Genomic DNA, 11,824 nt, shown 5'->3' on the forward strand with positions numbered 1-11,824 from the left:
AAATCACCCGTTATTTTTTACCAATTAATTTATATTAGATATTATATACTCAAATAAATATTTTTCATTCAAAAAAAAAAAAACTCAAATAAATATTTAACAAGGCGCGTTCATGTAATAAAAATTAATTTATATTAGATATTATATACTCAAATAAATATTTTTCATTCAAAAAAAAAAATACTCAAATAAATATTTAACAGGGCACGTTCATGTAATTAAGTCATATTCAAGTAATTACAAATATATATAGTTATTTAATGTGAAAATACATAATTTATTGATAAAAGTCTAATTAGATTCCGAAATTTTAACCAATATCGTTTGGTTAAGAGTATATAAGAGAAAAGATAGGTTGAAAGACGAACGGTCTTATTTCAATTTTTCAAAAATTGAAAAGTAAGTTTCTAATAGTTAAGGGAGACAATTTTTAATAGAAACAAAATCCTAATATGCAAAATTATGAAAATATCTAAAAAAATAATTAAAATGCAAAATTGACCCCCTAAATAATGAATTTTTCATATCGAACTTTGTGATGAGGCCTATGGCCCTCATGACAGTTTCGATAGTCGTACGTCTTGAAATTATCTTTTCGAAAAGTTATCATGGGTTTCTATCGGACATCGGCAGTAAAAGTTAAGACCGATCCAAGTGTGCTTGTAATACCCGGCTCGAGTCCGGCATCGGAATTCCTGTAGTCCGGTGGAATCTCGGGTGTCGGAACCCTCGAGAAGGGTAATACATATGTTTTCTAATGTATTTTGACCTGTTTTAAGGTTTTAAGGGGAAAAGAAATGAGTTTTTGAACGAAAAGCAACAAGGGAGAAATGCAAAGGTTCGGCCGCCGAAGGTCACTTTCGGCCGCCGAACATTGCATGGTTTCGGGTTCTCCTTCGGCTGCCGAAGGTGGTCTGGCCAGCCACCTATAAAAGGGCCAAGGGTCGATGGAAGGAGGATATTTCTCCTCCACTTGCAGCCAGAGGTGAGTTCAAGCCTCTCCCACGTTGACTTTCATGTTTTTCATGTTTTTCACCAAATCTTTCAAGGGTTTTAAGAGTTTTGGTGTGTTTTGAAGGTTTTGAGCAAAAATAGCAAGTTTGGAAGTTTGGAGCTTTGGAAGAGGTTTTCTCCATATCTCCATGTTAGGATCACTCATCCTCAAGTTCTTTAGGAGGTAAGGGTTGATCCGAAACTTCTTTAATGATTTTTGAAGGTTTTATGGAAGTTTGATGGGTAGTATGCATGATTAGGTTTAGGTGAGGTTTTTGGGAGATGTTGATGTTCAAGCATGTTCAGTGTTGTTTGATGTGTTTGTTTGAGGTTTTAGGATAGTTTTGGACCTCTTTATGCATGTTTTATGGTATGTGCTAGTTGGGAGTAGTTGCTATGCATGTTGGGTAAGTTTTGGGCGAGTTTTGCAAGAAACAGAGCAGGGTTTTGCCCAACGGGCAAAACCAGGTTCGGCCGCCGAAGGAAGGTTCGGCCGCCGAACCCCTTGTGGAGGCAGTTTCGGCTGCCAAAGCTTGCCCCCGAAAGCTAGGCTTTCGGTTTAGAAAGGGACTTTCGGCCGCCGAAAGAGGAAGTTCGGCCGCCGAAAGTGTGTGAGTTTTGTCTCTGGACGAGACCTTCGGACACCGAAGGTGCCGCCGAACATGCCTGAGTTTCATCTCTGGAGAGGGGTTTCGGCCGCCGAACCTGCCGCCGAAAGTGCCCTGTCCAGCTTTCTTTTGCATGTTTTATGTGATTGTTTTAGGATCCTTTAGAGGATCTTTGGGGCATTTCTTAGAGATGTTCTTGAGTTAGTTTGGTCCCTCATTTGAGTCCACCTGTGTAGGTACGGACCAGAGGAACCCCAGAGAGCAGCAGTGAGCACTGCTTCAGAACCTGCAGAGTTAGTACAGAGTCAGCCAGAGGTGAGCGGAACTTCTCTTTTCAGAACTAAACTGCTTTGAGCATATTTTATGCATCATAATGAGTCTAGTAGGATGATTGCATTAGTTTCACGAAGATGATGCATTGCATAATACGATGTGGATGAGGCTGTGGATAGACCAAGGCGACTCCAATAGCCCAAGCTCTGTTATAAGACCTGGCTGGGCCAGGCAGCCATCTGTAGGTAAGACCTAACTAGATCAGGCAGCAGAGATAGTAAGACCTGGCTGGGCCAGGCAGGCAGAGTTGTAAGACCTGGCCGGGCCAGGCAGATTAAGGTTGTAAGACCTGGCTAGGCCAGGCATCCTTCCAGTGGGATTTTTGGTGGTCATGTCTATCCCTGAGATGATGTGATGTAGTGCATTCCATGAGATCATGTTTTTCACATATGTTTTCTAGTTCTGCTCATTGGGCTTGTATAGCTCATCCTTCTCCCCTATCCCCCAGGTTTGCAGGTTCAGAGTTCAGAGGGAGTCCAGCAGGGTATGGAAGAAGATGAGTTATGTAATAGTTAGTGTGGACATGTAATTATAAAGAGATAGTGTTACAGTGTATAGACTTATGCTCGACTTATAGAGTTGTAATCCCTTTTTGTATACACATGATCATTTTATGTATGTGTTCTTTTACTGTTTATGTATATGAGAAACCAGGCTTAACATTATGAGTTGATAGAACAGAAAGAGTGCATGCACAGGTTAAGCCCTGGAGGAAAGAAAAGTTTGAATGGTTTGACAGGAAATGTATGATCATGTATGGGATTTCACAGGTACACAGACAGGATAACAGGCTTACTACGAGTCCCGACGACCTTAAGTCGATCTGGATCCTAGTGCCGGTAGCAGTTCAGTTTCTGGGCTGTTACAGATTGGTATCAGAGCCCTAGGTTCACATGGTCGGACCTATAGAGATAGAGTTGGGCTCAGAGAGGTGTAGTTGGTCAAGCACAATAGGAAAACATGTCCACTAGGATAGGATGTGATGTCCTGTCTATTTGATGATGTGCAATGCCATGATTCATGCATGTGCATTCTTTTATATGTGTTGCTTATGTGCTCTGTTATGTGTTGTTTTCCAGAGAGAGTTAAGATGCGAGGAACTCGTCGATCTGCGAGATTGACTGGAGTCCCACCTGAAAGTGAGGGTACAGCTGCTCGTCCTCCTGCATTGCCAAGGGCAAGGACTCACAGGTCAAGCAGGGAGGGAACGTCAAGAGACCCTAGAAGGTCTTCTGACGAGAGCAGAAGAGGTGTTAGCAGAGGGGGAAGATCAGAAGAAGAGAGAGTTGCTATGGCGGAGGATCAGAGTAGAGATGTCAGTATGGGTGTTGGAAGGTCAGAAGAAGGTATGGGGGAGTCCCAGGGAGGTGCACAGGCCTCGGGGTTTGGCTATCCACCCTTTCCACAGGGCCCAGGGTATCCGATGGGAGGCACGTCGGATTACTCCAGCTTCGCCCCATATCCACCCTACATGCCATATATGCCCTATCCTTCTTTCTATCCACCATATCACATGTATCCACCCCCACCTTTTCAGCCAAGTTCAGCATCGCCTGAAGCCAGAGAAACAGTACCTCCACCACCACCACCTGAACCAGCAGCCCCTGTTATTGAAGCACAACCCAGTTCTTCAGGGGGAAGTAAGGTGAAGATGACGGAGTACTTAAAGTTGGATGCTCCTAAATTCAATACAGGAGATGATCCCTTTGAGTATCTCAGTGCAGTCAGAATGATCACAAGTGAGTTGGGAGCAGATGACAGCAGAGCTATTGAGATGGCAGGGTTCACATTGAAATGCAAGAAAGCAAGAGAATGGTTCAAGAACTATGTGGACCCCAGAATAGATAGTATGACATGGGAAGAGTTCGCCAATGAATTTGCTGGGTGGGCTTTCCCTGACAGTTCCAGGAAGCTAAAAGTTGTGGACTTTGAACAGTTGAGACAGACGGAGGAGATGAGCGTTGATGAGTATACAGATAAGTTCCTGGAATTGTTACCCTATGTGGGTCAGGCGTATGATACGGACCAAAAGAAGGCAAAGAGATATGCCACGAGGCTTCATCCCAGGTATTTCTCCTTGGTTCTCCACTCGGAGAAGGAGAGTTTCCACTCCATTGTGGATGCTGCTAGAAAGATGGAGGCTAGTGCCATAAGTCAGGGAGTAGTCAAGCACTCAAAGGCACAGTCTTCTGGTGCTAAACCAGGTTCCTCTTCACAGAGTACGGCAAGTGTGAGCAAGAAGAGATGGGATAAACTTAGAGGAAAGAGAGGCAAGTTCTGGAACAGGCTTAAGTTGGGTCTGGGAATGAGTAGCGGCTCCAGCGCTGGCACAGATATTCCAGTTTGCAATAGGTGTGGGAGACCGCACAGAGGAGCTTGTTTGTTGGGATCTACAGCCTGCTATAGATGTGGGCAGGAGGGACATTATGCACGAGAATGTCCTCAGGCGACTTTGGCTACACCATCCCAGCAAATGACCTCAGGTAGTGTCATACAGTCAGCAGCTTCAGCCCGACCACCAAGCAGTGGCAGAGGTAGAGGAAGAGGGGCAGCCTCTTCATCAGGGATGGGTTCCCGAGGTGTAGGTCCGTCAGCTCCAGCACGGATTTTCACCATGATGCAACAGGAGGCAGACACTTCGAACACAGTGGTGTCAGTTACTCTCATCATTGGGTGTTCAGAGGTGTATGCTTTGATGGACCCCGGTGCTTCTCACTCTTTCATTTCTTCTAGAGCCGCAGAGAGGTTGGGTCTGATGGTGTTCGAGTTAGAGTGTCCTCTTTGGGTCAGTGGACCCAAATGTGATCCATCTTTGGCAGATTCAGTCTGTCGGTTCAGTCCAGTATGCATAGAGGGTAGATACCTTCCAGCTGACCTGGTGGTTCTAGAGTTGACAGATTTTGATGTCATTCTAGGGATGGATTGGTTATCTACGTATGATGCTACCCTGAACTGTAGAGATAAGGTAGTTAGTTTTAGAGACCAGGATGGGTCAGAATGCGTCTTCAGAGGAGATAGGAGGGGGACACCTAAGGGGTTGATATCAGCCCTTCAGGCTCATAGGTTGTTGAAGAGGGGTTGTCAGGGGTTCATAGCTCATGTGAGGGAGCTAGACAGTCAGGTTAGGGAACCGTCCTCAGTACCAATGGTTAGAGACTTCCCAGATGTGTTTCTTGAAGAGCTTCTAGGACTACCACCTGATAGGGAAATAGAGTTCGAGATCAAATTGCTGCCTGGTACCAGACCGATCTCTATTCCTCCCTACAGGATGGCACCAGCAGAGCTGAGAGAGTTGAAAGAGCAGTTACAGGACTTGGTAGACAAGGGTTTCATCCGCCCGAGTACCTCACCCTGGGGTGCTCCAGTATTGTTTGTCAGAAAGAAGGATGGATCTCTTCGACTTTGTATCGACTACAGGCAGTTGAATAAAGTCACTACCAAGAACAAATATCCTTTACCCAGGATCGATGATCTATTCGATCAGCTGGCAGGAGCAGGTTGTTTCTCTAAGATAGATCTGAGATCTGGATACCACCAATTGAAGATTAGGGAAGGAGATGTATCCAAGACTGCTTTCAGGACCAGATACGGGCATTATGAGTTCCTAGTAATGCCGTTCGGGTTGACTAATGCCCCTGCAGCATTCATGGATCTCATGAACAGGGTTTTCAGGGAGTACTTGGATCGTTTTGTGATCGTCTTTATAGATGATATCTTGGTGTACTCCAGGAATGCAGAGGAGCATGCCCAACATCTGCTGATAGTGCTACAGACCTTGAAAGAGCATGGCTTGTATGCCAAGTTCTCCAAGTGTGAGTTCTGGCTAAGGAGCATTTCCTTTTTGGGACATGTAGTATCAGAGGAAGGAATAGCAGTAGATCCCAAAAAGGTAGAGGCAGTAGCCAACTGGCCTACACCCACTACAGTGACAGAGATCAAGAGTTTTCTGGGTTTGGCAGGCTACTATCGGAGGTTCGTTCAGGACTTCTCGAAGATAGCTGCTCCTATGACCAGACTGACCAGAAAGAATCAGAAGTTCGTATGGTCAGAAGAATGTGATGAGAGTTTTGAAGAGTTGAAGAGACGGTTGACTTCAGCACCGGTGTTAGCTCTGCCGATCAGTGATGAAGAGTTCACAGTGTTCTGTGATGCATCCCGAGTGGGATTAGGTTGTGTGTTAATGCAGAATGACAGAGTGATAGCTTATGCTTCTAGACAGCTGAAGAAGCACGAGCTAAACTACCCGACACACGATCTTGAGATGGCAGCTGTTATCTTTGCACTTAAGATGTGGAGGCATTACCTCTATGGGGTAAAGTGTGAGATCTACACGGATCATAAGAGCCTGCAGCACATCTTGAGTCAGAGAGAGCTGAACTTGAGACAGAGACGGTGGGTAGAATTGCTCAGTGATTACGATTGCAAGATCCAATATCATCCGGGTAAGGCTAATGTTGTAGCTGATGCCTTAAGCCGGAAGTCACTTGGCAGTTTATCCCACATTGCAGTAGAGAGAAGACCGGTGGTGAAGGACTTTTACATACTCATGGATGAAGGGCTACAGTTGCAGTTATCTGGTACAGGTGCTTTGATTGCACAGATGAGAGTTACACCAGTGTTTCTCGAGCAAGTGGCTCTGAAACAGCACGAAGACCCCGAGTTAGTGAAGATTGCCAGGACTGTTCAGTCTGGCAACAGTGCAGAGTTTAGATTTGACAGTGAGGGAATTCTTCGTCACGGTAAGAGATTATGTGTACCAGATGATAGCAGTTTGAAGGAAGACATTATGAAGGAAGCTCATAGTGCGAGGTATAGCGTTCACCCTGGAGCCACCAAGATGTATCAAGATCTGAGAAGGGTGTATTGGTGGCCAGCGATGAAGAGGAAACCGGCTGGAATGCTTAACCCACTGCCGATTCCAGAGTGGAAATGGGAGAACATAGCTATGGATTTTGTAGTGGGGTTACCGGTGACGTCCAATAGGCTAGACTCCATCTGGGTGATTGTGGATAGACTCACTAAATCTGCCCACTTCATCCCAGTCAGGAGTAACTATTCTGTGGATAAGTTAGCGTAGGTGTATGTAGAAGAGATAGTGAGGCTGCATGGAGTTCCAGTGTCGATAGTATCAGATAGAGGACCGCAGTTCACCTCCAGGTTTTGGCGGAGTCTGCAGAGTGAAATGGGCACAAGATTGGATTTCAGCACTGCTTTCCATCCGCAGACAGACGGTCAGTCAGAGAGGACCATCCAGACCATAGAAGATATGTTGAGAATGTGTGTGTTAGACTTTGGCGGTCCTTGGAGGCAGCATCTACCTCTGGTGGAGTTTGCCTACAACAACAGCCATCATGCTAGTATAAGGATGGCTCCTTATGAAGCTTTGTATGGGAAGAAGTGCCGAACACCTGTTTGCTGGGAAGAGGTAGGAGAGAAGGCTCTTACAGGGCCAAAGTTAGTTGAGATTACCAGCAAGTTAGTGCCTATCATCAGAGAGAGGATCAGAACAACTGTAAGCAGACAGAAAAGCTATGCAGACATCCGTAGGAAACAAATAGAGTTCCAGGAGGGGGATATGGTATTGCTAAAGGTGTCTCCAATGAAGGGAGTGGTTCGCTTTCGAAGGAAGGGTAAACTAGCCCCACGGTACATTGGTCGCTTTGAGATCTTGCAGAAGATCGGGCCTGTGTCGTATAAGCTGGATTTACCTGCATTGATGGAACGAATTCACCCGGTATTTCATGTTTCTATGTTGAGGAAGTTTGTGTTGGATCCGAGTAAGGTTCTCAGTGAACCTGATGTAGAGATTCTTGGCGATCTCACTTATGTGGAACAGCCAGTGCGGATCCTTGACACCCAGATTAGGAAGCTGAGAAACAAGGAGATACCAATAGTGAAAGTCCTATGGAACCACCATAACCTAAAAGAGTGCACCTGAGAGACACGAGAGTCGATGCTCCAGCAATATCCCTATCTGTTTTAAGGTTAGTGTTTTTCCCTTTTTGTATGTGTTATGTGTTTTCTGATGTGTTAGGGACATTCGGGGACGAATGTTCTTAAGGGGGGGAGAATGTAATACCCGGCTTGAGTCCGGCATCGGAATTCCTGTAGTCCGGTGGAATCTCGGGTGTCAGAACCCTCGAGAAGGGTAATACATATGTTTTCTAATGTATTTTGACCTGTTTTAAGGTTTTAAGGGGAAAAGAAATGAGTTTTTGAACGAAAAGCAACAAGGGAGAAATGCAAAGGTTCGGCCGCCGAAGGTCACTTTCGGCCGCCGAACATTGCATGGTTTCGGGTTCTCCTTCGGCTGCCAAAGGTGGTCTGGCCAGCCACCTATAAAAGGGCCAAGGGTTGGTGGAAGGAGGATATTTCTCCTCCACTTGCAGCCAGAGGTGAGTTCAAGCCTCTCCCACGTTGACTTTCATGTTTTTCATGTTTTTCACCAAATCTTTCAAGGGTTTTAAGAGTTTTGGTGTGTTTTGAAGGTTTTGAGCAAAAATAGCAAGTTTGGAAGTTTGGAGCTTTGGAAGAGGTTTTCTCCATATCTCCACGTTAGGATCACTCATCCTTAAGTTCTTTAGGAGGTAAGGGTTGATCCTAAACTTCTTTGATGATTTTTGAAGGTTTTATGGAAGTTTGATGGGTAGTATGCATGATTAGGTTTAGGTGAGGTTTTTGGGAGATGTTGATGTTCAAGCATGTTCAGTGTTGTTTGATGTGTTTGTTTGAGGTTTTAGGATAGTTTTGGACCTCTTTATGCATGTTTTATGGTATGTGCTAGTTGGGAGTAGTTGCTATGCATGTTGGGTAAGTTTTGGGCGAGTTTTGCATGAAACAGAGCAGGGTTCTGCCCAACGGGCAAAACCAGGTTCGGCCGCCGAAGGAAGGTTCGGCCGCCGAACCCCTTGTGGAGGCAGTTTCGGCTGCCAAAGCTTGCCCCCGAAAGCTAGGCTTTCGATTTAGAAAGGGACTTTCGGCCGCCGAAAGTGGGAGTTCGGCCGCCGAAAGTGTGTGAGTTTTGTCTCTGGACGAGATCTTCGGCCGCCGAAGGTGCCGCCGAACATGCCTGAGTTTCGTCTCTGGAGAGGGGTTTCGGCCGCCGAACCTGCCGCCGAAAGTGCCCTGTCCAGCTTTCTTTTGCATGTTTTATGTGATTGTTTTAGGATTGTTTAGAGGGTCTTTGGGGCATTTCTTAGAGATGTTCTTGAGTTAGTTTGGTCCCTCATTTGAGTCCACCTGTGTAGGTACTGACCAGAGGAACCCTAGAGAGCAGCATTGAGCACTGCTTCAGAACCTGCAGAGTTAGTACAGAGTCAGCCAGAGGTGAGTGGAACTTCTCTTTTCAGAACTAAACTGCTTTGAGCATATTTCATGCATCATAATGAGTCTAGTAGGATGATTGCATTAGTTTCACGAAGATGATGCATTGCATAATACGATGTGGATGAGGCTGTGGATAGACCAAGGCGACTCCAATAGCCCAAGCTCTGTTATAAGACCTGGCCGGGCCAGGCAGCCATCTGTAGGTAAGACCTGACTAGATCAGGCAGCAGAGATAGTAAGACCTGGCTGGGCCAGGCAGGCAGAGTTGTAAGACCTGGCCGGGCCAGGCAGATTAAGGTTGTAAGACCTGGCTAGGCCAGGCATCCTTCCAGTGGGATTTTTGGTGGTCATGTCTATCCCTGAGATGATGTGATGTAGTGCATTCCATGAGATCATGTTTTTCACATATGTTTTCTAGTTTTGCTCATTGGGCTTGTATAGCTCATCCCTCTCCCCTATCCCCCAGGTTTGCAGGTTCAGAGTTCAGAGGGAGTCCAGCAGGGTATGGAAGAAGATGAGTTATGTAATAGTTAGTGTGGACATGTAATTATAAAGAGATAGTGTACAGTGTATAGACTTATGCTCAACTTATAGAGTTGTAATCCCTTTTTGTATACACATGATCATTTTATGTATGTGTTCTTTTACTGTTTATGTATATGAGAAACCAGGCTTAACATTATGAGTTGATAGAACAGAAAGAGTGCATGCACAGGTTAAGCCCTGGAGGAAAGAAAAGTTTGAATGGTTTGACAGGAAATGTATGATCATGTATGGGATTTCACAGGTACACAGACAGGATAACAGGCTTACTACGGGTCCCGGCGACCTTAAGTCGATCTGGATCCTAGTGCCGGTAGCAGTTCGGTTTTCGGGCTGTTACAGTGCTATAAAGTCTAAAACTAATTGCTCCATATCCTTTATCCATTCATTTTTTTTATAAAAAATTATTTTATTCCTTTAACTGCTTTTCATTTATTTCTTAACTTTCAAATTGTGAATTAACTTAATCTTTACGATTGATATAAATTCATGTATGATGCATATGCTAGCAAGATTCTAATAATTTCTAATCTAGCTACAGAGGAAAAGCTTATCATAATCTATGATCTCCTATTGATTGTAGCCTTTAGCTACTAACCTAACTTTATTCCTAATTATATTATCATCTTTATCAAGCTTATTTTTCAACGCTCACTTGGTGCCTATGGTGGGATGATGTTTAGGTCTATGAACTAAGGTCATTTCAAATTGGTCGAGTTCTTCTTACATAGCATGGACCTAAATCTTATCACTTACGACCTCATTTATTGACTTAGGTTCCATATGCGATATGAATGCAATATTTTATATATATATATATATATGTCTAATAGAGGATATAATGATTGTCCCTTGTAATTTATCACAAATTATTTGATCCTTGGAATGATTCTTCTTGTAGGTCCATTCTTTTGGCAAGTCATATTGAATTCCTTGACTTTGAGTAGGTTGCATTTGTTACTCTTGGAGTTTAACTTCATCTTTCTTTGCCTCCATAGCATCCTCTTTGGATTGACTTTAAAAGTGGTCTAACTAATACTTGATTTGAAATATAACAAGCTGTGTTAATGACTTTTGCTAAAACATAAGTGGGTAGGTTATATTCTTTTAATATAATCTGCTCTATATCTAAAAGAGTTCTATTTTTTTTTCTTCAATAATACCATTTTGTTGGGGAGTGTTGGGAGATAAAAAATTATGAGTGATCCCTTACTTATCTCAAAATTCTTCGAACTTTTCATTTTTAAATTCTCTACTATCGTTACTTTTTATTGAAGAGATTTTAAAATCTTTTACGTTCTGAACTTTCTTTGTAAATCTTTTAAAAGTCTCAAAACAATCATCCTTATAAGCAAGGAACACAACCCAAGTATGCCTAAAAAAGTCATCTACTATGATAAATCCATAATGCATGCCACTAAGACTAACTACTCTAATTGGATTAAAAAAATCCATATGAAAAATTTGAAGAGGTCAAGAAATGGCTACCTTGTTAATAGATTTAAAAGAAATTTTGGTTTGTTTACTTGTTTACTACCATCCTTCTTTTCAAAAGAGAAGAAGTGGCTACAATTTTCGATCATATGCCTTGAACATCCACTATCATTCGATTTCAAATTTCAAAAATTTCAAGCACACCTACAAAGAATAATTCAAATAATTTTAGGTACCCAAATGCACTTGGATCCTTAGAGTTTAGTCATTTCATTGTTAAATTCAAATATCTTTTCATATCTAAGATGAACATTTCTAATAGCACACCTATAGTTAGTGTGACTAAACTTGCCGCAATAGTGATGATGATCATTGAACCTTCTTATTCTCGGTTATGAGTGGATGATTATGCTTGTATTCTCATATAATCATTTCTCTATTATGTATTGTAAGAATGTGAGTAAGAGGTATGGTGACTGTAATGATTATGTGAACTAGAACACTCTATAATTTAATTTCTTTTATATGTAAATTGCTTAGGTGTTGGTCTTATATGAACTTTGTGTTTAGTGGCTTGTTGTACATGT

The sequence above is a fragment of the Manihot esculenta genome, chromosome 2, assembly GCF_001659605.2.
Source record: "Manihot esculenta cultivar AM560-2 chromosome 2, M.esculenta_v8, whole genome shotgun sequence".
NCBI classification, from domain to species: Eukaryota; Viridiplantae; Streptophyta; class Magnoliopsida; order Malpighiales; family Euphorbiaceae; genus Manihot; species Manihot esculenta.